Raw genomic sequence first — 21,840 nt, 5'->3', positions numbered from 1 at the left:
ACACAAAGCATAGGCTTTAGAGAAAGACTGGATGTCAGCCCTGATATGTAACCTTGGGTAAGGGAAGGAGGTAATTCAAAGCTCTATGACTGAGTTCTCTTTCATGTAAACAAAGCATGTTAATAATAGCTACCTCCTTGGGTCATTGCAAGTATTCAAGGAGGAAACTATGCAAACCACATAGTCTAGGGCCTGGCATGTCATAAACACTTGATAAATGAAATGTCTGATTATGGTCATAGAAAGAGAGGAAATATATAGAATAAGACCTTGTTTAAAACATCAGGATGAATAGAAAGTACAACATGAAATGGCAGAAAAATTTCCAAATCCATCATTAATCAACAAGGAAATGAGTTTCAGTTGCAGCTAAGATGGAATAGCAGGGACCAGATTTACCAACCCATCTGAAACAACCAAAAACCTTGACAAAATAAAAGAAACAATGTTTTTTAAGACACAGGATACTGCTAATGAAAGTAATCCCCAGGAGATGGGAAACAAATGAAGAGAGCCCTAAGATTACCTCAGCTTACCACCTTCAGCCAAGCAGAGCCTGACAGACTCCTTGAATTTAGGAGAACAAGTTGGGAGTCAGGGGAAATAAAGGCAGCTAGAGTTTGCAGGACAGAGTACTAGAGATAAGTGAGCTGTACAAAATGAGAATTCCAGGGATCTACAGAGGGTCCTTCTTGAATATTCAGGAGAACACTGATCAGTATGTACATATGAGGAAATGACTCAAAGCTAGGGAGATAAAATTACCCTAAAGGATTAGAAAGAACATTACCTATGGCTCACACTAGGCCAAGAATAGTGTCTGTTTCTACCAGCCAATTGGAAAAGCTCATAATCCACAGGGCACTGAATGTAGTACGCTGAACAGCCAGGACCATGTCTCAGTTATGAGAAAAATCAGTCCTGAATTAAATGCTGCCTCACCTAAAAATTTTTAAAGCAAGACTAAAAAGGATCAAGCTGTTTTCAAGTAACTGAACTGCATGCGAAAACAAAGCTCAATAATATTTATATGAATGAAAAAATATACCAGCATCCAACAAAGTAAAATTCACGATATCTGGCATCCAATCAAAAATGTTCAGATATGTGAAGAAGCAGAAAAATATGATTTATAAGATGAAAAATCTATCAAAATGGACCCGTAACTGACACAGATATTAGAATTAGCAATGAATTAGCAAAAAACATTTATTATAACTATATTCAATATATAAAAAGTGCTTCATAGAGACATGGAAAATATAAGAAAACTCCAAAAAGAATTTCTAGTGATGAAAACTACAATATCTGAGATTTTTAAATATGCTGGATTAGCTTAACATTAGATTAAACATTTCAACAGAAAGATTCATGAACTTTAAGACATAGCAACAGAAATTATTCCAAATAAAACAGAAAAAAAAGTTGAGTTTTTAATTTGTTTGTTCATTTTTTAAGAAACGAGAAGAGCACCAGTGATCTAAGGGACAATTTCAAGAAGCCAAATATAAGTGCAATTAGATTCCCCAATGGTGAAGAGCAAAGAGGGCAATAAAGAAAATATATTTAAAGAAATAAAAGCAGAATTTTTTCAAGTTCATAAAAACTATAAAACCTTAGATTCAAGGCTACCAATGAACCCCAAGCATAAGAAACAAAGAAAATTTCAAGTAACATCATAACCAAATTGCTCAAAACCAGAGATAAAGAGAAATTTTAGAATTAGCCAGAGGAAAAAAGACACATTAAGAACAGAGAAACAAAACTGAAGATGATATCACATTTCTCGTTGGAAACAATATAAATGAGAAGTTATTGAGGCAACATCTTGAAACTACTGACAGTACAAAACAAACAAAACAAACTCCCAACATGTCTGTACTTAGCAAGAATGTCTTTTTTAAATGAAGGCAAATAAGACTTTTTCAGACATACAAAGTCTGAAAGAATTAATCTCCAGCAGCCCTGCACTACAAGAAATGTTAAAGAAAGTCCTGTAGCACAAAGAAAATGATACAAGATGGATCTATAGATCTATGCAAAGGAATAAAGAACCTTAAAAATGGTTAATACATGGGTAAGTATGTATCTTTTATTATTTAAAATTCTTTAAAAGATAATTTATTATTCAAATAAAAATAACTACAATATGTTGTGGAATTTATGTCATGTGCAAAATAAATATATAGTAACTGCACAAAAACTAGAAAGTGTGGGCAGGCACAGTGGCTCACGCCTGTTATCCCAGCACTTTGGGAGTCCAAGGTGGGCAGATCACCTGAGGTTGGGAATTCAAGACCAGCCTGACCAACATGGAGAAACCCCGTCTCTACTAAAAATACAAAATTAACCAGGCGTGGTGGTGCATGCCTGTAATCCCAGCTACTTGGGAGGCTGAAGCAGGAGAATCACTTGAACTCAGGAAGTGGAGGTTGCGGTGAGCCAAGATTGCGCCATTGCACTCCAGCCTGGGCAATAAGAGTGAAACTCCATCTAAACAAAAAAAAAAAAAAAAAAAGAAAGAAAAGAAAAAAGGAAAAACTAGAAAGGGTAAAACCTAATTACAGAAGTATACTATTATAGCATTCTTCCACTCTATATGAAGTAGTGTAATAATTTGAAGATTGACTGTGATAAGCTAATGATGAACAGCATAAACCCTAAAGCAACCTAAGAGTTATAACTAATAAGCCAACAAAGCAGACGAAAAAAAAAATTAATAAAAGGTACTCAATTCAAAGGAAGTCATAAGGAGGAGAAAGAAAACAAAGGACAAATGGGACAAATAGAAAACAATAGCAAAGTGATAGATTTAAGTCTAACTATATCAATATCTACATTACATATAAATTATCAAAATACTCCAAATAAAAGACACAGATTGTTGACCTAGATAACAAAGCAAGACTACTATATGCTGCCTACAAGAAATGCACTTCAAATGTGAAGATACAAAATAGATTTAAAAACGCAAGTTTGGGAAAATGTGCTATACTAGTCAAAAGAAATGTGAAGTGACTATTAATACTAGACAAGGTAGACTTCAGAGCAAAGCATATTACCAGAGACAAGGTAGGTCATTTTATCATCATAAACAGGCTAATTCATCAAAAGAACATAACAATTCTTAACATCTATGTACTTAATAATGGATCTTCAAAATGCATGGAGTAAACTGATGGAAATACAATGAGCAACAGAAAAATCCACAGTTAAAGCTAAATAAATTTCAATACTTAATTGACATGTATAGGATGTTCCACCCCAAAACAACAAAACACACATTCTTTTCCATTGTACAAGGCACATTATCAAGATATACTATAAAACAACTATCAATAAATTTAAAGGCATTAAATTTATATGCAGTATGTTCTCTGACCAAATAAAGTTAAACTGTAACTTAATAACAACAAGTATAAATCAATTAATCTTTCCAATTAAAACATAAGTATTGTCATATTTGGTATGTGTTGCATGCACACACACACACAAATATGGCTATATACTGTTTGCAAGTGAAAAACCTAAAACATAAAGACTCAGAAAAGTTGAAAATCAAAAAACTGAAAGTATATATGAGGTTAAAAAGATCTTATGGCTCCTTACAAAAATAATAGATACTTTGACACAAATATTAGCGGGACAAATAAATTCACTACATAAGGAAATGATTTTTAGTTCACCAAAAAGATAACACAGTTTTAAACTTCATGCAACCAAAAAGAAAATATAGAAACATAATACCATTTACATCAATACCAAAAAATAAAATATTTAGGAATAAATCTAACAAAATATATATAATTTCTATATAAGGATAGTTTTAAAACTCTAAGATATACAAAGATGGAGAGATATTTCATATTCATAGATAGGAAGATTCAGTATTAAGATTCCGTTATTTCCAACTTAATCTAATATTCAATGTAATTTAAGTCAAAATCCTAACAACTTGTTTTGTGAATACTGATAAACTGATTCTAAAGATTATATGGAAAGGCAAAAGACCCAGAATAGTCAATACAATACCGAAGGAGAAGAACAAAGTTCCCCTGACTGGAGAACTGACACCACTAATTTCAACACTTACCATAAAGCTATATCAATTAAAAGAGTGTGATATTGGTGAAAGAATAGACAAACAGATCAATGGAACAGAATTGAGAGTTCAGAAACAGAACCACACAAATACATGAAACTGATCTTAACCAAGGAGTAAAGGCAATTCAATGGAGGAAGATAGTCTTTTCGACAAATGGTGCCAGAATAACTGGATAGTCATATGTTAAAAAAATTACTCTAGACACTGACCTTCCATCTTTCACAAAAGTTAATTCAAAATGGACTACAGACCTGAATTTAAAATGCAAAATTTAAAAACTTCTAAAAAATAACATAGGAAAAGAATCTTGGATTTGGTGGTAGGTTTTTAGATACAATGCCACAAGCAAAATCCATGAAAGAAAAAATTGTTAAGTTTGACTCCATTAAAATTAAAACTTCTCTGCAAAAGACACTGTTAAGAAAATGAAAAGATACACTGCAGAGTTGGAAAAAATATTTACCAAATACCTATCTGATAAAGGATTTGTATCCGAAACATACACAGAATGCTTAAAACTCAACAATAAGAAAATGAACAACCCAATTTTTAAAAGGGCAAAAGATCTATACAGATACCTTATCAAAGAAGATATACACATGACAATTAGCATATGAAAAGATGCTGAAGATCATATAGTTATTAGGAATTGCAAATGTAAGCAACAAGATGCCATTACACACTTATTAGAATGGATCAAATTCAAAACATACTGACATACCATATGCTCTCAAGAATGTGGAGCAACAGAAGTTCTCATTTATTGCTGGTGGAATATAAAATGATACAATCACTTTGAAAGACAGTTTGGTAGTTTCTTATACTACTAAACATAGTGTTACAGTATGACCCAGTAATTATACTCCTAGGTGTTTACCCAAATAAGCTGAAAAGTTATGCCCACACGAAAACCTGCACACAAATATTTTTTGCAGTGTTGTTCATAAAATACCAAAACTGGAAGCAACCAAGCTCTCTTTGTAGGTAAACGAATAAAAAAGATGTGGTACATCCATAAAATGGAATACTATTCAGCGATAAAAAGAAATGTGCATCAAGCCACAAAAAAAGACATGAAGAAATCTGAATGCGTTCTTTCTAGTAGAAGGAGCCAGTCTAAAAGGCTACATGCTCTGTGATTCAAACTATATAATAACATTCTGTTAAAAACAAAACAATAGATTTTGCCAAAAGAAAAAAAAAAAAAAAAGCAGTTGCTAGCTAGGGATTTGGAGGAAGAAAGGATGAGTAGTGGAGCCCAGGGAATTTTTAGGACAGTGAAATTATTGTGTATGATACTGTAATGGTGGATATATGACATTCCACATTTGTCAAAAACCCATAGAGCATTACAAGGCAAAGAGTGAATCCTAATGTAATCTATAGACTTCAGTCAATATAATGTATCAATATTAGTTCATCAATTGTAACAAATGCAAAATGTTAGTAATAGGAAGAGTTGTGAGCATGGGAGACAGAGGCCATATGAAAACTGTCTGTGTTACCTGCTCAACTTTCAGTAAACCTAAAACTTCTCTTAAAAATAAGGTCCATTAATTTAGAAAATACAGCTTCAACTTACAGAAATAAAAATTTCCATATATATAAATAAAATAGATAAATCAACAAATATACTGAAGAATTCTAGCATATTTCTGACAATAATTGATAGATTATGTTGACAAAAATAAGTATATCCTATATTTGACCTACACAATTAACATTTGTTTTGTGGGACATATATCAAACATAACACTTAACAATAGGAGAATTCACACTCTTTTTAAACACTGACACATTTATAAAAATTGATCTCACAGTAATCCATAAAGCAAATCTCAATTTCAAGATATTGATATCATTAGGGTCATTTTAAGCTGGAAATCAATAATCAAAATATATCTTTAAAAGCCCATGCACTTGGAAATTTGAAAGCATATTTCTAAGCAAATCTTAGGTCAAAGAAAAAATAAAAATGGAAATTATAATGTCAAAACTTATGGGATACAACTAAAGCATCAGTTAGAAGATAAATTATGGTATTAAACATTTACATTAGAAAAGATTAAAGGCCGGAAATTAAATAACTAAGTATCCAACTTAAACATGTTAAAAAGAGAAGTACTACTAAAGAAGCAAGAAGAGGGAAATAAGGACAGAAGTACTCAACTGGAAAAGAAAGATAACATAGAGAATAAAGTTAAAAGTTAGTACTTTCTAAAAGGCTAATTAAATTAGCACCCCCCTGCCAATATAGATTAAGAAAAAAAAAATGACAGAAGCAAAAGAAGAAATGAAAGGACATTATAGACACTTATGATTTATTAGAGAAAATTATAAACACCTTTATGGCAATAAAATTGAAAACACATGAAATAAACAAGTTCCTAGAAAGTGTCTTGCTAAATTTGACCAAAGAAAAAAGAGAAAATCTAAATAATCCGATACCTATTAAAGTAATTAAACCAATAGTTTGAAATCTTCCTACAAATATCAGGATAGTGATTATATTCAGGGATGGGAAGTGAGAAATGCATGAAGGATAGAATATAGAGGGTTTCACAGGTAAAGGAAGACAAGAAATAACCAAACTCAGAGCTGAACTGAAGGAAATTGAGATACAAAAAAACATACAAATGATCAACAAATCCTGAAGTTGGGTATTTGAAAGTATAAAGTAGAGAGACTGCTAATTAATTAAAAAAGAAAGAAGATTCAAATAAACGCAATCGGAAATGACAAAGGAGACATTACCATCAACCACACAGAAATACAAAAACAAACAAAAAAACCCTCAAAGACTGCTACAAACAACCCTATGCACACAAGCCAGAAAACCTAGAGGAAATGGATAAATTCCTGGAAACATGCAACCTCCCAAGATTGAACCAGGAAGAAATTGAATCCCTAAACAGACCAACAAAGAGTTCCAAAATCAAATCAGTAATAAAAAGCCTACCAACCAGACAAAGCCCAGAATCTGATGAATTCATAGCTGAATTATACGAGATGTAAAAGAAGAGCTGGTACTATTTCTACTGAAGCTATTCCAAAAAATTGAGGAGGAGGAACTCCTCCTTAACTCATTCTATGGGGCCAGCATCATACTGACACACATACTCTGTAATATAGTTTGCCATCTTTGCTTTGGTATTGTTTGTATTTTCTTTTCTTTTTTTTTTCTTTTTGGAGACGGAGTCTCTGTTGCCCAGGCTAGAGTGCAGTGGCATTTTTTTTTTCTTTTCTTTTCTTTTTTTTTTTTCTTTTTTGAGACAGAGTCTCACTCTGTCGCCCATGCTGGAGTGCAGTGGCATGATCTTGGCTCACTGCAACCTCCGCCTCTTGGGTTCAAGCAATTCGCTGCCTCAGCCTCCTGAATAGCTGGGATTGCAGGCGCCCACCACCACGCCCGGCTAATTTTTTTGTATTTTTAGTAGAGACAGGGTTTCACCATCTTGGCCAGGTTGGTACTGAACTCCTGACCTCGTGATCCACCCACTTCGGCCTCCCAAAGTGCTGGGGTTACAGGCGTGAGCCTGGCATTTGTATTTTCTATGTACAAGTTTTTTTTAAACCTGTTAGATTTGGGTTAGGATTGCATTGAATCTATGGATTTACTTAGGGGTAACTGACAGCTTAACAACATTGAGTCTTGGGACCTATGAACAGATTATTTGTCCTTTGAGTTGGTTCTACTTTAACTCGGTGATATCTTGTAGTTCTCCTTTTATAGATCTTTCACATCTTTTAAAAAATGTACCCCTAAGTATTTGATATTTTTGATGATACTGTAAATGGTATTTTTTATTTGAATTTCAAGCCATTTATTGCTAGTATATAGATGTAGAATTGATTTTTGTATATTGACCTTGTATCCTGGAACTTGACTAACTTATTATTTCTATAGTGGTTCTAGAAGTGTTTTTACAGATCCCATTGCATTTCTATATCAGCAATTACACTGTCTGTGAATAACAACATGCTTACTTTTCTTTCCATAATAGATGACTTTCCTTTTTCTTTGTTGCACCAGAAAGAACCTTCAATATAATGCTGAATAGAAGTGGTAAGAATAGACAGATATATTTGTATTAGTCTTGATCTTCAAGGGAAAGTATTCAGTCTTCCATCATTAGGTATAACGTTGCTGTACATTGCTTGTAGATGCCCTTTCTTAGGTTGAGGGAGTTCCCTCTATTCCAAGTTGGCTGAGAGATTTTATAAGTAATATATGCTGGATTTTGTTAAGTGTTTTCTTTGTATCTCTTGAGATAATCATGTGTGTTTTATTTTTTATTTGGTTAATATGGTGAAAAAGTTGATTTTCAAATGTTGAATGAGCATGGCATTCCTGAGATAAATCTCCCTTAATCATGATGTATATTATACCTTTCTTAGATTGTTGGATTCACTTTGCTAAATTTGCTTATCATTTTCAGTCCTACGTTTACTACATTACATTACTGTAATTTATCTGTATTTGCTGTCAGCTTAAAGCCGGACCTACACAATTATTTTGGAAGTATATCTAAGTCTTTCATTTTCTGAATTGTTCTTTTTTTTCTCCCTTAAATATGTAGCAGAATTCACCAGTAAAGCAGAATTCACCAGTAAAGGCCTGGAGTCTTCTTTGTGAGAATATTTTTAACTACAAATTCAATTGTAATGGACACAAGCTAATCAGTTTATCTATTTTTTCTTAAGAAGTCTCTAGTAATATGAGTCTTTCAGGATATTTATCCATTTCATCTAAATTATTAAATTTGCTAGCATAAAATTGTTTATAATACTCCCATATTATCCTTTTAGTATCTATAGAATCTGGAGTCATGTCACCTCTTTTATGCCCTATATTAGTAATTTGTGTCTTCTCCATTCTTCCTGATTACTAGAGCTAAAGGTTTCCTAATTTTATTAATCTTGTTCATTTTTGGTTTCTTGGATTTTCTCTCTTCTATCTTATTGATTTCTTTCTTACTCTTTATTATTTTCTTTTTCTTTCTTACTCTAGGCTGAATTTCCCCTTCTTTTCTAATTTCTTAAAGTTGCAGTTGAAGTCATTGATTTTAAGATCTTTCTTCTTTTCTAATAAAGATGTTTAGTGCTATAAATTTTCTTTCTGCTACAGCTTCAGTGTTATCCCACAACTTTTATGTATGTTTTTTCACTTTTATTCAGCTTAAAATAGCTTCTAATTTTCTTTTAGATTTCTTTTTAAATCTACAGGTTATCTAGAAGCATGCTACTTAGTTCTAAATATTTGCAGATTTTATCTTTTTTTCTATTATTGATTTCTGATTTAATTCCATTGTGGTTCAGAAAACATACTTTCTGTGATTTAAATCCTTTTAAATGTAGTGAGACTTGTTTTTAATAAACTTGTGGATGCTTTATTATATGATTGAGAGGGACATTAACTCGATGTTTTAAATATTTATTGGGGAAGCTTTTTAATTATGTTGTTTAAATCTTCTATATTTTTACTAAATATTTTTTGTCTGATTGCTTTATTTTTATTTTTTTTTATTTTTTTTTTTGAGACAGGGTCTTCCTCTGTCACCCAGGCTGGAGTGCAGTAGTGGTGCTATCTCCCAGGCTCAATTGCTCAATTGATCCTTCCACCTCATCCCCTCATGTAGCTGGGACTACAGGCATGTACCAAAACACCCAGGTAATTTTTTTTTTTTTTTGGCAGGGACAGGGTCTCACCATGTTCACCATGTTGCCCCGACTGGTTTCGAACTCATGGGCTCAAGCAATTTGCCTGCCTTGGCCTCCCAAAGCGCTGGGACTACAGGCATGAGCCACTGCGCCCAGTCTGATGGTTTTATTTTTGATAGGGTTATATTAAATTATCCACTATGATTGTGAATTTGTCTGCATATTTTTATAATTCTGTTAGTTTTTCTTTATATGTATTAAAGCCGTGTTGTTAATGCATACAAATTCACAGTTGTTATATCTTCTAAGAAAAACTATCTTATAATGCAGTGTGCTTCTTTATCACTAGTGATGATTTTGCTTTTAATTCTGCTTTATATGATATTAATATTGCTATACCAATTTCTCTATTTGTTAGTAGTTGCCTGTTATAAATTTTTCAGTTGCTCCAGGTAGTTTTGTTTTCGGTATGTCTTCGATAAACAGCATTCGTTTGTTTGTTTTAATCAAATATGACCATCTTCTTCTTTAGCTAGCCTGAAGTTGACCCATATACAGTTATTGTGACAATTGATAGAGTTGGGTTAATTTATACACTTTTGCGCTGCATTTTCATTGTATAATCTTCCTGTCACCACCTCCCCCAACCTCATTTTTGCTTCTTTTTTTCTCCCTTACATTCTTTCTCTTGGATTGATAAAATTATCTTTATTCTTTGTATTTCTCTTCTAATGGTTTGGAAGCTATAGATTGCATTTCTATTATCTTGGTGGTTACTTTCAACATAAATATAAAATGATATATTTCCTGACAAAGTCTAAAGAAATTTAATATCCTCATCTTTCTAAACAAAGTGATGATCTTAGTTGACACTGGCCCATTGAATTCCATCTCTTCTATCCTCCTTGTATTTACTGTCTAAATTTTGTTCCCAACTCTTTTAAGCAAATAAAAATGTTAATCTTGAATTGTCAGTAATTAATTTAACAACATATTTTTATCTATTACTTTGTTCATTAATGCTTCTTACATCCCATATCATTCTGGGTTTTTTTTTTTTTGTTGTTGTTGTTGTTGTTGTTTTGAGACGGAGTCTCGCTGTGTTGCCCAGGCTGCAGTGCGGTGGCCGGATCTCAGCTCACTGCAAGCTCCGCCTCCCAGGTTCATGCCATTCTCCTGCCTCAGCCTCCCCAGTAGCTGGGACTACAGGCGCCCGCCACCACGTCCGGCTAATTTTTTGTATTTTTTAGTAGAGACGGGGTTTCACCGTGTTAGCCAGGATGGTCTCCATTTCCTGACCTCGTGATCCGCCCACCTCGGCACCCCCAAAGTGCTGCAATTACAGGCAGGAGCCACCGCGCCCAGCCGGTTTTCTTTTGTTTGAAAGAACCACTGAAGAACATTCTGACCCAGAACATTTTTTAGTAGTGCTTTCAATAGGAGTTTGTAGGTGGGTTGAATTTTGGAAGTGGGAGGAACAATATGGAGTCTCTCAATCCATCTGTTATTTCACTTAACGTCTTCTTAATATTTTTCCCTCTTTATTTCTTTATGCTTCTTTCTTGGTAAATTCTTAAATACTATTTTCAAATTCAGTAATTCTCTGATTTTTCCAGTCAGATTTTATCCCATTTATTGAGTTTTCATCTCTATTATTATACACATTTTTTAGTTTCAGGTTTTAAAATTAGTTCTTTATATCCATTTATCTTTGACTCCTTTCTACCCACTTTTAAATTTCACAAACATTTTAATGGTTATTCTCTTTTCTTTTATTTCTGAATACATTACACATACTTATTTTAAATTCATTTTGAGAATGTTTAATTTTTATTTTTTTAAGAATTAATTCTCCACACTTTATTGACTTGCTTTCTTAAAGTGGGTTTTCTTTATGTGCTTTATTATTTCCCCTCTCTCATCATGCACTCTTTTCTCGTGGCTTTGCAGCACCTCCACCCAACTCCTGGCACTCCGATGATAGAACAGGCCTTATGTCAATAGCCAAAGGCTTCCATTTTTGAGGCAATTTCACAAATTTAGCTATTGAATCAGCAGGTGCCCTGACATAGTTTCTGTCTCCAGGGCCTTCTCTGCTTCTTCTGGCAACATTGGCTACACAGCTACTTAGCTTTACTTGTATTAACTCTTTTAAACAAACAAAAAGCTTTCTTTTAATTGCCAGTATTAAATTAGATATATACAAGCTATAGCCCAGTCATGTCTTCTTTTCAGTTTCTTTTCATGGTAAGAAAGCCCACCTCCTTGCTTCTGTCACTCTTACTATCTAGTAGGGCTTCAGGTGCTGTTGGTCCTGTCTACCCCATAGAAATCCCAGTTTCAGCCAACTCTGAGCATTTCTAGATTCAAAAGCCAGTGGGTTGGTGGCCTCAGCCTACACTTAAGGCTAGAAGCTTCTGTTTTGACCTTTGTTTACACAGATGTTTGTTTTTGAGCATGGCTATCTTTGGAGTATGTGCATGTGTATGCGCACATGCATGTGCACTGTATTTGGAGCAGTTTAAAACTTGAACTCATATTACCATCTTGAAAAGAAGCAAAGAGCAGAGTCTCTCAATTAAAATGGCTTCATTCTGTTTTGACATTTATAAAAGTCTTAGGTATCTCATTTTTGTACATAAATCCTTTGATACTATTTGAAATTTCAAAATACTATAAATGAAACTATGACTGCCTTGACAGGGAAGTTAAATTCTTTCCACAGACTTTTAAAAACTGCACATCCCACGCCACCCCTACTCTTCCCACTTTCTAGTATACTTTCCCAGGTTCAAAATCACTGTCCTAAAAGGAAACGTGCCGTCTAATCAGATAAGCTTCAGAAAACTAAGAGAGTAGGAGAGCTAACAATCAGGGAGCCCATGTGACTACGGGCAGACAGGGATGCCTGGAGAAAACAATCTGACCTGCCCACACAGGTCAGGTCAGAAACCAGGAGAGGCAGCTGATGGGCCTGCACAGTCTATAACTAGGTCTCACTTACTCTGGTCAATTTGTTCTCAAATTCTAACCATGGGAATAAACATTACTTTCGGTGCAAACACTCTTTTTATTTCACAAATAACTTCATGACAACATTTACAGAAATCAAAATAAAAGAACATCAAAAGTCATTTATTTGCCTAGTAGGTAAATAGATGAAGAATAAGAACAGGCAGTTCTCATAAGAGGAAATAAAAATTGACCTAACATACACACATGTGTTATCCTTTATCTTAAAGAAATAAAAATTAATGTACCATTTTGTATCTAGGAACAATTTTTAAAAACAATACTGAAGTATAAGGTTGCTATTAAACTTGTGTATTCATACTTACTGCTACACTGGAAATTGGCACAATTCTTTGGAAAAATAATATAGCAATATGTATTGGGAGCTATAAAAACGGTTTTTATCTTTTAGCCAGTAATCCAAACTGCTAGGAATTTATCTTAAGAAAACATCAAAAGGAAAAAGTGTTCACACAGCATTATTTACAAGTGTAACTAAATGTTGAAGAAGACAAACAGGCAGTAAGTTCTCCCAACAGTTTTAACAGCTTTATTAAAGCATAATTGATGGGCAATAAAGTGCACATAAAGTGTTTAACATGTTAAGTTTTGACCTATGTGTACATCCAAGAAAAAGTCACCACAATCAAATGAACATAATCATCCTCCCACATTTTTAATTGAGCAGAAAACAGAGCCAGATACTTGCTAAATGAGGCTACCCCAGCCATCACCCACACCCACTGCCAGGCACCAGCAGACCACCCAGGGACAGGAACTGGAATCACTGGGAGTACAGTGCTCCTGCTGAGGAGGTTTGCCCTCCCCTCTTTCTTATGGTTTTCAAGAAACTGGGACTCCAAAAAACAGAGATTAAAGGTGCCTTTAGGCAAGAGGAGCCCAGCATCCACCAGCTGACTGAGTAGGTACCAGGCTTCAGTCTCTGCAGGCCCACTTTGAGGATGGCTACTTGGCTGAAGACTTCCGAGCATGGCAACTTGCGAGGGCAGCTCACACCAGCAGCAAGAAGGGATCATGGTGTAACTGTTCTTGGGTAAAGGATGGCACTCCAGCCTGCAGCCCCCTGTGGCCCTTGCAGGGTATGGAGGAGAAACTAGTGGCTTTCCCGGCTCACATGAGGGAGCTGAGAAGTAAAGAGGCAGGCAGAAACTATGGTGCCCCTGGCCAAGGGAAGTTAGGTCCTACGGAGATAGAGAGTTGAGGGTGTGTGTCAACAGCCTGGCTTAAAAGGGATGCCACTGTTCCTTTCTGAGAAGGTCCTCAGTGACAAAGGGACCAGAAACACATGCCCAGAAATCACATGAGACAAAGACAATGTCAGCAGAACGCACCAACAGCCAACCAGAGTGACCAGTAGGAAGCTCACGGCCACTGTCCACCACTGACAGGTGACAGTAGGTAGCTCAACCGTCCCCATTCCTTTTTTAAATTTTTTATTTTTTTGTTTTAAGACACAGAGTCTTGCCCAGGCTGGAGTGCAGTGGTGTGATCATAGCTCACTGCAGCCTCAAACTCCTGGGCTCAAGTAATCCTCCCACCTCAGCATTCTAAGTGGCTGGGACTATAGGTGTGTGCTACCATATCTGGCTAATTTTTATTTTTTTATTTTTCAGAGATAGGGGTCTCACTATGTTGCCCAGGCTGGTCTATAATTTCTGCCTTCAAGCAGTCCTCCTGCCGTAGCTTCCTAAAGCATTAGGATTACAGGTGTGATCCACAGCTTCCCTTTTTACCCCAATTTCTCCTCCTCCCCACCCAATCCCCTGGTGATAGAGAAATAAAAGCCAAAACATATTCCCTCCCAACTACAGGTTTCAAAGACCATGATTCAGCCAGACAGAGAAGGGAAAAGAGAAGATGAGATTGAATTTGAAACTGGACCAGATAGAACTTTTAATAATGAGATATGACTTTAAAGCTATGGGATCAGCCCAAGATGTCACTGAAGGACAAGCAAGGGAGGTAGTAATTGGAAGAAAATAGATTGCTTATGCCTGTACTTCACTGAGTTTAGGAAAATCACTATACCAGAGACAATCACAAAATTAAAAGGAAAGTGTAGCATATCAACTCAATCCATTATATGACACGTAAAAATATAATTATCAAGCACTACATAGAAAAATGGAGTGTATTTACATACTGTCATCCTAAATAATAACAATAACTTCAAAACAGACCAAAATGTGTAACAATGCACAACTATTAAAACAGGTATGTATTGGGAGGCTGAGACAGGCAGATCACGAGGTCAGGAGATCGAGACCATCCTGACTAACACAGTGAAACCCCATCTCTACTAAAAAATACAAAAAATTAGCCGGGCATGGTGGCAGGCACCTGTAATCCCAGCTACTCGGGAGGCTGAGGCAGCAGAATGGCGTAAAAACCCGGGAGGCAGAGCTTGCAGTGAGCTGAGATAGCGCCACTGCACTCCAGCCTGGGCGACAGAGCGAGACTCCATCTCAAAAAACAAAAAAACAACAACAAAAAAAACAAGTATGTATGGACAAAATCTTAAAGAGGGTAAGAAAAATAAAGGTGATTTTGTTAATGTGGCATGATTATTGTTTTTAAATTACTTTTAAGTTTTCACATTTTTTTATAATACAGAAAAGTGGAAAAGTCTACCACCCTCCTGTCTTACTATTAAGAAAAGTATTTTTATTTTCCATGTTCTTTTCCTTTTTTGTTTTAATCCAGTACCATTTATGGAAACGTTGCCCTTTCCCCACTGCACTGTGAATTTTATCATAAATTAAATGACTGTTTAAGTGTTGGGTTTGCTTCTGGACTTGCCAACAGATTCCACTGGACGATTTCTCATTTCTTGTGAGAATAGCAAGCTGTTTTAAATTATTATATCCTTATAATAATTCTTGACATTAGGGGCTCAAGTTTCATTGTTATTGGTTTTTTCTTCCTCTTCTTTCACCTCCTTTTCCTTCTTCAGTTGCCACATCTATTTTGTTATTTAGACTTCACATCATTTCTAGAATCAGCTTGTGAATTGCAACAAACAACTACTGTTATTTTGATTGGATTTCAAAAAATCTGCGCATCAATTTGGAGAGAACTGACATCTTTCCAAAATTAACTCTTCTAATATATGATTTCCCATATTATTTTCTCTTTGATGCCCTGACAAATAGTATTGAGCACTTATCTGTCAAGTTGAGGCTGTGCCAGATGTTGTGGACACAGCCCGGAGCAGAGCTGGTGGCCTCGCTGCCCTAACATGTACAAACCTGCAGGGATGCAAGGTGCCCAGGCTGTGCAAAGCCATGGCAGCTACATGGAGTCCAGAGAGAGCACCTGGAGGCCTGGAAGGCTTCCAAAAGAAAATGGTAAGCATGGGGAGACAGAAGGGATGCCTGGAGGGTGGTCCAGGGAGGAGACTGAGGGAAGAATGCTCCAGGCAGGGGCACACCTTATAAGAGAAGTTTGCAAGGGCTGGAGCATGTTGTAGGAGTTGAAGCTGCAGGCTGGGGGAGCAGGGATGCAGAGACAGAAGCCGGGTCAGGCCTTACAAATCTTGGTGAGAAACACTGATTTTAAGATAAAAGCATTTTAAGATAAAATATAGATTTTAAGATAAAAGCTAAATATAGATTTTAAGATAAAATTTTAAGCTACATATTATTTTAAGATAATATATAAAAGCATATATATACACATATATAATGCACATACATGTATAACATTCATAATGCTTTTGCAGCTGAATTTCTTAATTTCTGTAAACTAGGACATATGTTTGAATTTGGAACTTTCCAGTCTTCTATAATATTTCCAATTCTACATGCTTATGTTCTTAGAGTTTGCACTACTCTGAGACACAAGACAAGTATTTGGAAGATGCAGGATTTTACTGGAGGTCTCATGGCAGGCTTTGGGCCCACTGGTCCCATCCATGGCATTTTGTCCCCTCCACATTCCAGCTGAGGGCTGGACTTCCCTGGGGCCATTCTCAGGGGTCACAGGCATAACCTGCCCGTACATTAAAGGTTGGTACAGAAACTTGGGACACCTCCAGTTATTAATTCAGATTCATCTGAATTTCAACGGATTCCCATCCACCCACAGACTACTCAGGGCCACCCAGAGGCCTGGGTTTCCACCAGTTTCTCACGAGAGAGAAAGATGAAGGAAAAGGTATGAATGCGGATTTCACTGTTGACAGGTTGTCTTTCATGTGTGGGTCCTGGCGTTTATGAGGCAATGATGAGACACCTAGAAAGAAGCACACCTCTGAAACCTGACAGTTCAGTCTCAAAGGCCATTAATAGAGGGCCAGCTCATGAACACAGCTGCAGAAACAGAGCAGAGCCAGCCTCGCAGCCCCGCGCGCCGAAGCCCCCGCTGCAGTATTCCATCTACTCTAGCGCCCGTGCAAACTGAAAACCTAAAATATTCACTCCCCACAGCCACTGGCTTTGAAGAATCTCTTTTGTCTCCATGAAATAGCTCCAGGAAACAGAACCCAGAGGAAAACTTTTTGAAGTGAATTTTTTCCTTATAATTTTATTTAAATTTGAATATTTTTTGTAGAAATAATAAAGTTATCCACTAATTGTTCACGTGACACAAAACAATCTCATTTTAATTATGGCTAGTTGTTAGGTAGTTTAAATACAATTACAAAGTTACTGAGTTTAGACTGTTCCTCCGGGTTTTCTGACACAATCACATCTCTGTCTTTTTTAAATTTATTTTTATTTTTATTTATTTTATTTTTTTAAGGGACAGGGTCTTGCCCTGTTTCCCAGGCTGGAGGATGGTACCTTGATCGTAGCTCACTACAGCCTCAAACTCCTGTACTTAAGCAATCCTCTCAAGTAGCTGGGACTACAGGCACATGCCCCTACGCCTGGCTATTTTTAAAATTTTTTGTAGAGATGGGGTCTCATTATGTTGCCCAGGCCAGCCTTGAACTCCTGGCCTCAAACAATCCTCTTTTCTCAACCTCCCAAAGTGCTGGGATTACAGGCATGAGCCAGCATGTCCGGCCTGTGTCTTTTTTTTTTTTTAAATTTATAAAAATAACGCATGTTCATTGCAAGTTATTTATGTATTGTGCATATATGCATATATACACACAAGCACATATATAAGTATATATGTATATACATCCATATTTATGCACGCATAAAATATATACATCTATATGAATACATACATACATATATATATATAATCTGAGGAATCAACTAAGCACCAGAAAGACTCAGTTTTACTCCCTGCTGGGCCTGCCTGGAAGCCAGCTATCCCCACTGGTAGGGAGCAGAGCCAGGCATCAGCATCAGCTCATGAAGCTCCCAATCCTGGTAAGAACTCTCCTGCACCTGTGCCCTTCAGCTCTTCTGCTACTTCTGCCTAGTGGGCTCCGAAACATCAGATCACCCCAAGAGCAAGTGCTGGAAAGAAGCGGCTCGGGGTGTCCTATTGGCCCTAGTTTGCCTGGGATTTTCCAGTTTTAGAAAGTCTTGCATCCTGGGCCTCCCAATAGAGGGCAGAGAGACCACACCCCACCTTCCCTTCCCAGTACCAGATCTGAGTTCCAGGAGGTGGGAACATTCAAGGCTAAATCAGGTGGGAAGTTTGCCCATCACAAAGGATTGATGTTCTGTTTTTGTACTGAATGAAAACTGTTTGCAACTTAACGTAATTGTTACCAGTTTCCTAAAATGAGCAGAGAAACCAGAGTCCTGATATCATTTTTATACACAGGCAGTGATGGTGGGGACAAAAAATTGTATTTTAATTATATATATATATATATATACACACACACATAATTTTATAACAGAATTTTAAAAAATCTTTTAGAAACAAAGTTTCGTTCTGTTGCCTAGGCTGGACTACAGTGGTGCTATCATAGTTCACCATAACCTCGAACTCCTGGGCTTAAGTGATCCTCCCATCTCAGCCTTCCAGGTAGCTAGGACTATGTGTGTACCACCATGGCTGGATAATTTTTCTTTTTTTGTAGAGATAGGGTCTCATTATGTTGCCAGGCTGGTCTTGAACTCCTGGCCTCTAGCAATCCTCTTGCCTTGGCCTCCTGAAGTGCTGGGATTGCAGGCATGAGCCACCGTGCCCGGCCAACAGTATATTTTAAACAGTACTGTCTGATGCTTACTTTTCTTACAGCACATCTATCTCTAAATCTAGATATCCTGTATATTTTAAAAATTATAATGTATTCATTTAATTTGATATCCTGCACTTTAAGATAAATCCGCATGTAAGAATGTGCAGAGATCCTATACAAGTTTGTGTCGATGAGTAAACATTTAGTGGAATATTCCACTAAATTCTAAGGTCCAACAGCATCAGCATCACCTGGTAATTTATTAAAAGTGCAGGACCTGAGGCCCACCCAGACCTACTGAACTGGAATCTTCATTTTAATAAGCTCCCCAAGTGACTGATTTGCACAGTGAGGAATGAAAAGCCCAGATCAGCAACATTGTTTTTAATTGTTGACAATGACACCATTGTATGATTGGGCCACGAGGCTAGAGTTTAGTCATTTGATTCTAACTAGTGTTAGGAGAATTTATCCATCTAGATGGCCAGGAGCCATTTACTAGGAAACCTTGTTGCAGTCAATCTCATTGTCTTGTGTGATAGAGACAATTCCTGCTGGGCTGAGGTTGTAGGAAAATTGAAGTCTGGGTGTAAGGCTACACTGGAGAAGAATCTCACAAATAACTGTTCTCAGAATGGTTTTAAAAAAAAATGTTTACTATGTTGTGATAACAGATGCTTCCAAACAAAGGGAACAGGAAGTTGGTGCCTTGTCTGTCTGCCATTCAAGAGGACTGAATACGTTCCATTAAATTCGCCTGCAAACTTTCCTGAAGAGCCCAGCAAGCAGCGATGAAAATTACAGAGTGGCTCCCAGGCACTTTAGTGGGTAATCAGCTGAAATTGAGCTGTTTTCCATATTCTTTGCTGATAAAGCAAAAGGAACAAACAACTCCAAGTCACCACACATCCTACAAGCTGAAAGGGCCCATGTGGTCCACACAGATGCTCCAGCCACACACCAAGCCCTGATGCAGAGTAATTGGTTCCCACAGCTATCAGAGGTGAGAGCCAGCCGACTGCCTGTGCCTTCACAAATGGCCAGGCTGAGCTAGAGGGTTTATGGGTCCAGGGCCAATCATTGGGATGAATTAGCTGTCAGGAAGTAAAAGCAGCTCTAGGGAAATGGCTAGGTCTGTCTAAAATCTCTCTGATTTTTTTCACACCAGGTGCAGTTTATCCTTGAATGTTGCTCGCTCATGCTGTCCAGGAGAAAAGGACTCTGGGTTAAAGTATAGGATTCAGGACTCTAGGTCTAAATTGGCCCAGATGTTAAATGCCCAAGATTATCGACCAAAGTAGAAAAGAGATGTAGGGATTAGTGATTCAGGAAAAGCTATTTCCTCTAAGATTTTCATGGTTCTGAATGGAGCATCTGGGGAGAAAATTCATTTGGGGGTTGCAAAGAGGCCAAGAGAAGGGAAAATGGAAAGGAAGCTCATGTGACACATGGTGGGACATGCAGGGAGGGGCGATGGACCCAGGCTTGATTCAGATGCCAACTTGCCATGCCCTGGCTATGTGTAAGCCAAAAATGTACCTGAGACAGGCTTCAATCAATTTATTTTGCAAGGTTAAGGATCATGACCCATGGCCTTAGGAGGTCCTGAGAACATGTGCCCAAAGTGGTTGGGTTACAGCTTGGTTTTGTATTTTTAGGGAGACATAAGACATCAATCAATATGTGTGAGGTGTATATTGGTTTGATCTGGAAAGGTGAGACAACTTGAAGCACGGGCTTACAGGTCATAGGTGAATTCAAAGATTTTCTGATTGGCAATTGGCTGAAAGAGTTAAGTTATTATCTAAAAGCTAGAATCAATAGAAAGGAGTGTCTGGGTTAAGATAAGGGGTTGTGGAGATCAAAGTTCTTATTATGTAGATAAGGCTCACAGAAGGCCGCCCTTAGAAGCAATAGATGGCAAATGTTTCCTATTCAGACCTTTAAAAGGTCCTAGACTCAGCCAGGTGAGGTGGCTCACGCCTGTAATCCCAGCACTTTGGGAGACCAAGGCGGGCGGATCACCTGAGGTCGGGAGTTCGAGACCAGCCTGACCAACAGAGAAACCCCATCTCTACTAAAAATACAAAATTAGCTGGGTGTGGCGGTACATGCCTGTAATCCCAGCTAGGCAGAGGTTGCAGTGAGCCAAGATGGCACCACTGCACTCCAGCCTGGGCAATAAGAGTGAAACTCTGTCTCAAAACAAAACAAACAAACAAAAAAAACACGGTGCTAGACTCTCAGCTAATCTCTTCAGGATCAGAAAAGGACCCTGAAAGAAAGTAAATTCCGCCCCCCGCTTTCCCACAAGAGACAGCTTTGCAGCGCCATTTCAAAATACGTCAGTGAGATATATTTTGGGGTAAAATATTTCCATTTCCTTCAGGGCCTGCTATCGGTCATATGATATTATACCAGACTCAGGTTGAAATTGTTATTGTATTACTACAAAGAGTCTGTTTTGTCAGTTTTAAGCTCTCTGTTTTAATGTTAATGCTGGTTTGTTGTATCTAAAACTCCAAAAGGGAGCGAGTATAATGAAGCATGTCTGACCCCTACTTGCCATATAGCCTGGACTAGTTTTTTAGGTTTCTTTGGAATCCCGTTGTCTGAGAAGGGGGCCCATTCAATTACTTAGGGGGCTTGGAATTTTCTTTGTGGTTGACATTCATAACTTTCATAGTGGCTTAAACTCTCTGACCCTTAATTTCTATGAAATAATATAAAATCTCACAGGTAAGATACTGTAGATGAAATCACCTGGGACATAGTAGTTATTTGATACATTTTCTTTTCCTTCTTTCATCCCCTGAAAATGAACCAAACCTCACACCCTTTCTTCTCTTTACTCAACCCAAACATCATGTGAAATGAATGTGAAGGTTCACAAAGAGCACATGTCACTTTTAGAAAAGCTAAACTCAATATTTTTAGTACCACTTAT

At 36.9% G+C, this 21,840-nt stretch overlaps 1 long non-coding RNA gene across 1 annotated transcript; it reads left to right on the top strand.

The window, feature by feature from the left end:
- The first annotated feature begins 9,661 nt into the window (after positions 1 to 9,661).
- Positions 9,662 to 20,381, top strand: LOC105475702 (uncharacterized). The gene is made up of 3 exons (XR_983586.2): positions 9,662 to 9,776; positions 15,952 to 16,146; positions 19,568 to 20,381. It is a non-coding gene; the product is annotated as an uncharacterized lncRNA (long non-coding RNA).
- The last annotated feature ends 1,459 nt before the right edge of the window (positions 20,382 to 21,840 follow it).

The sequence above is a fragment of the Macaca nemestrina genome, chromosome 4 (genome assembly GCF_043159975.1).
Source record: "Macaca nemestrina isolate mMacNem1 chromosome 4, mMacNem.hap1, whole genome shotgun sequence".
Classification (NCBI taxonomy): Eukaryota; Metazoa; Chordata; class Mammalia; order Primates; family Cercopithecidae; genus Macaca; species Macaca nemestrina.
The sequence above is the reverse complement of the archived record's forward strand: the minus strand, read 5'-3'. Positions and strand labels throughout refer to the sequence as shown.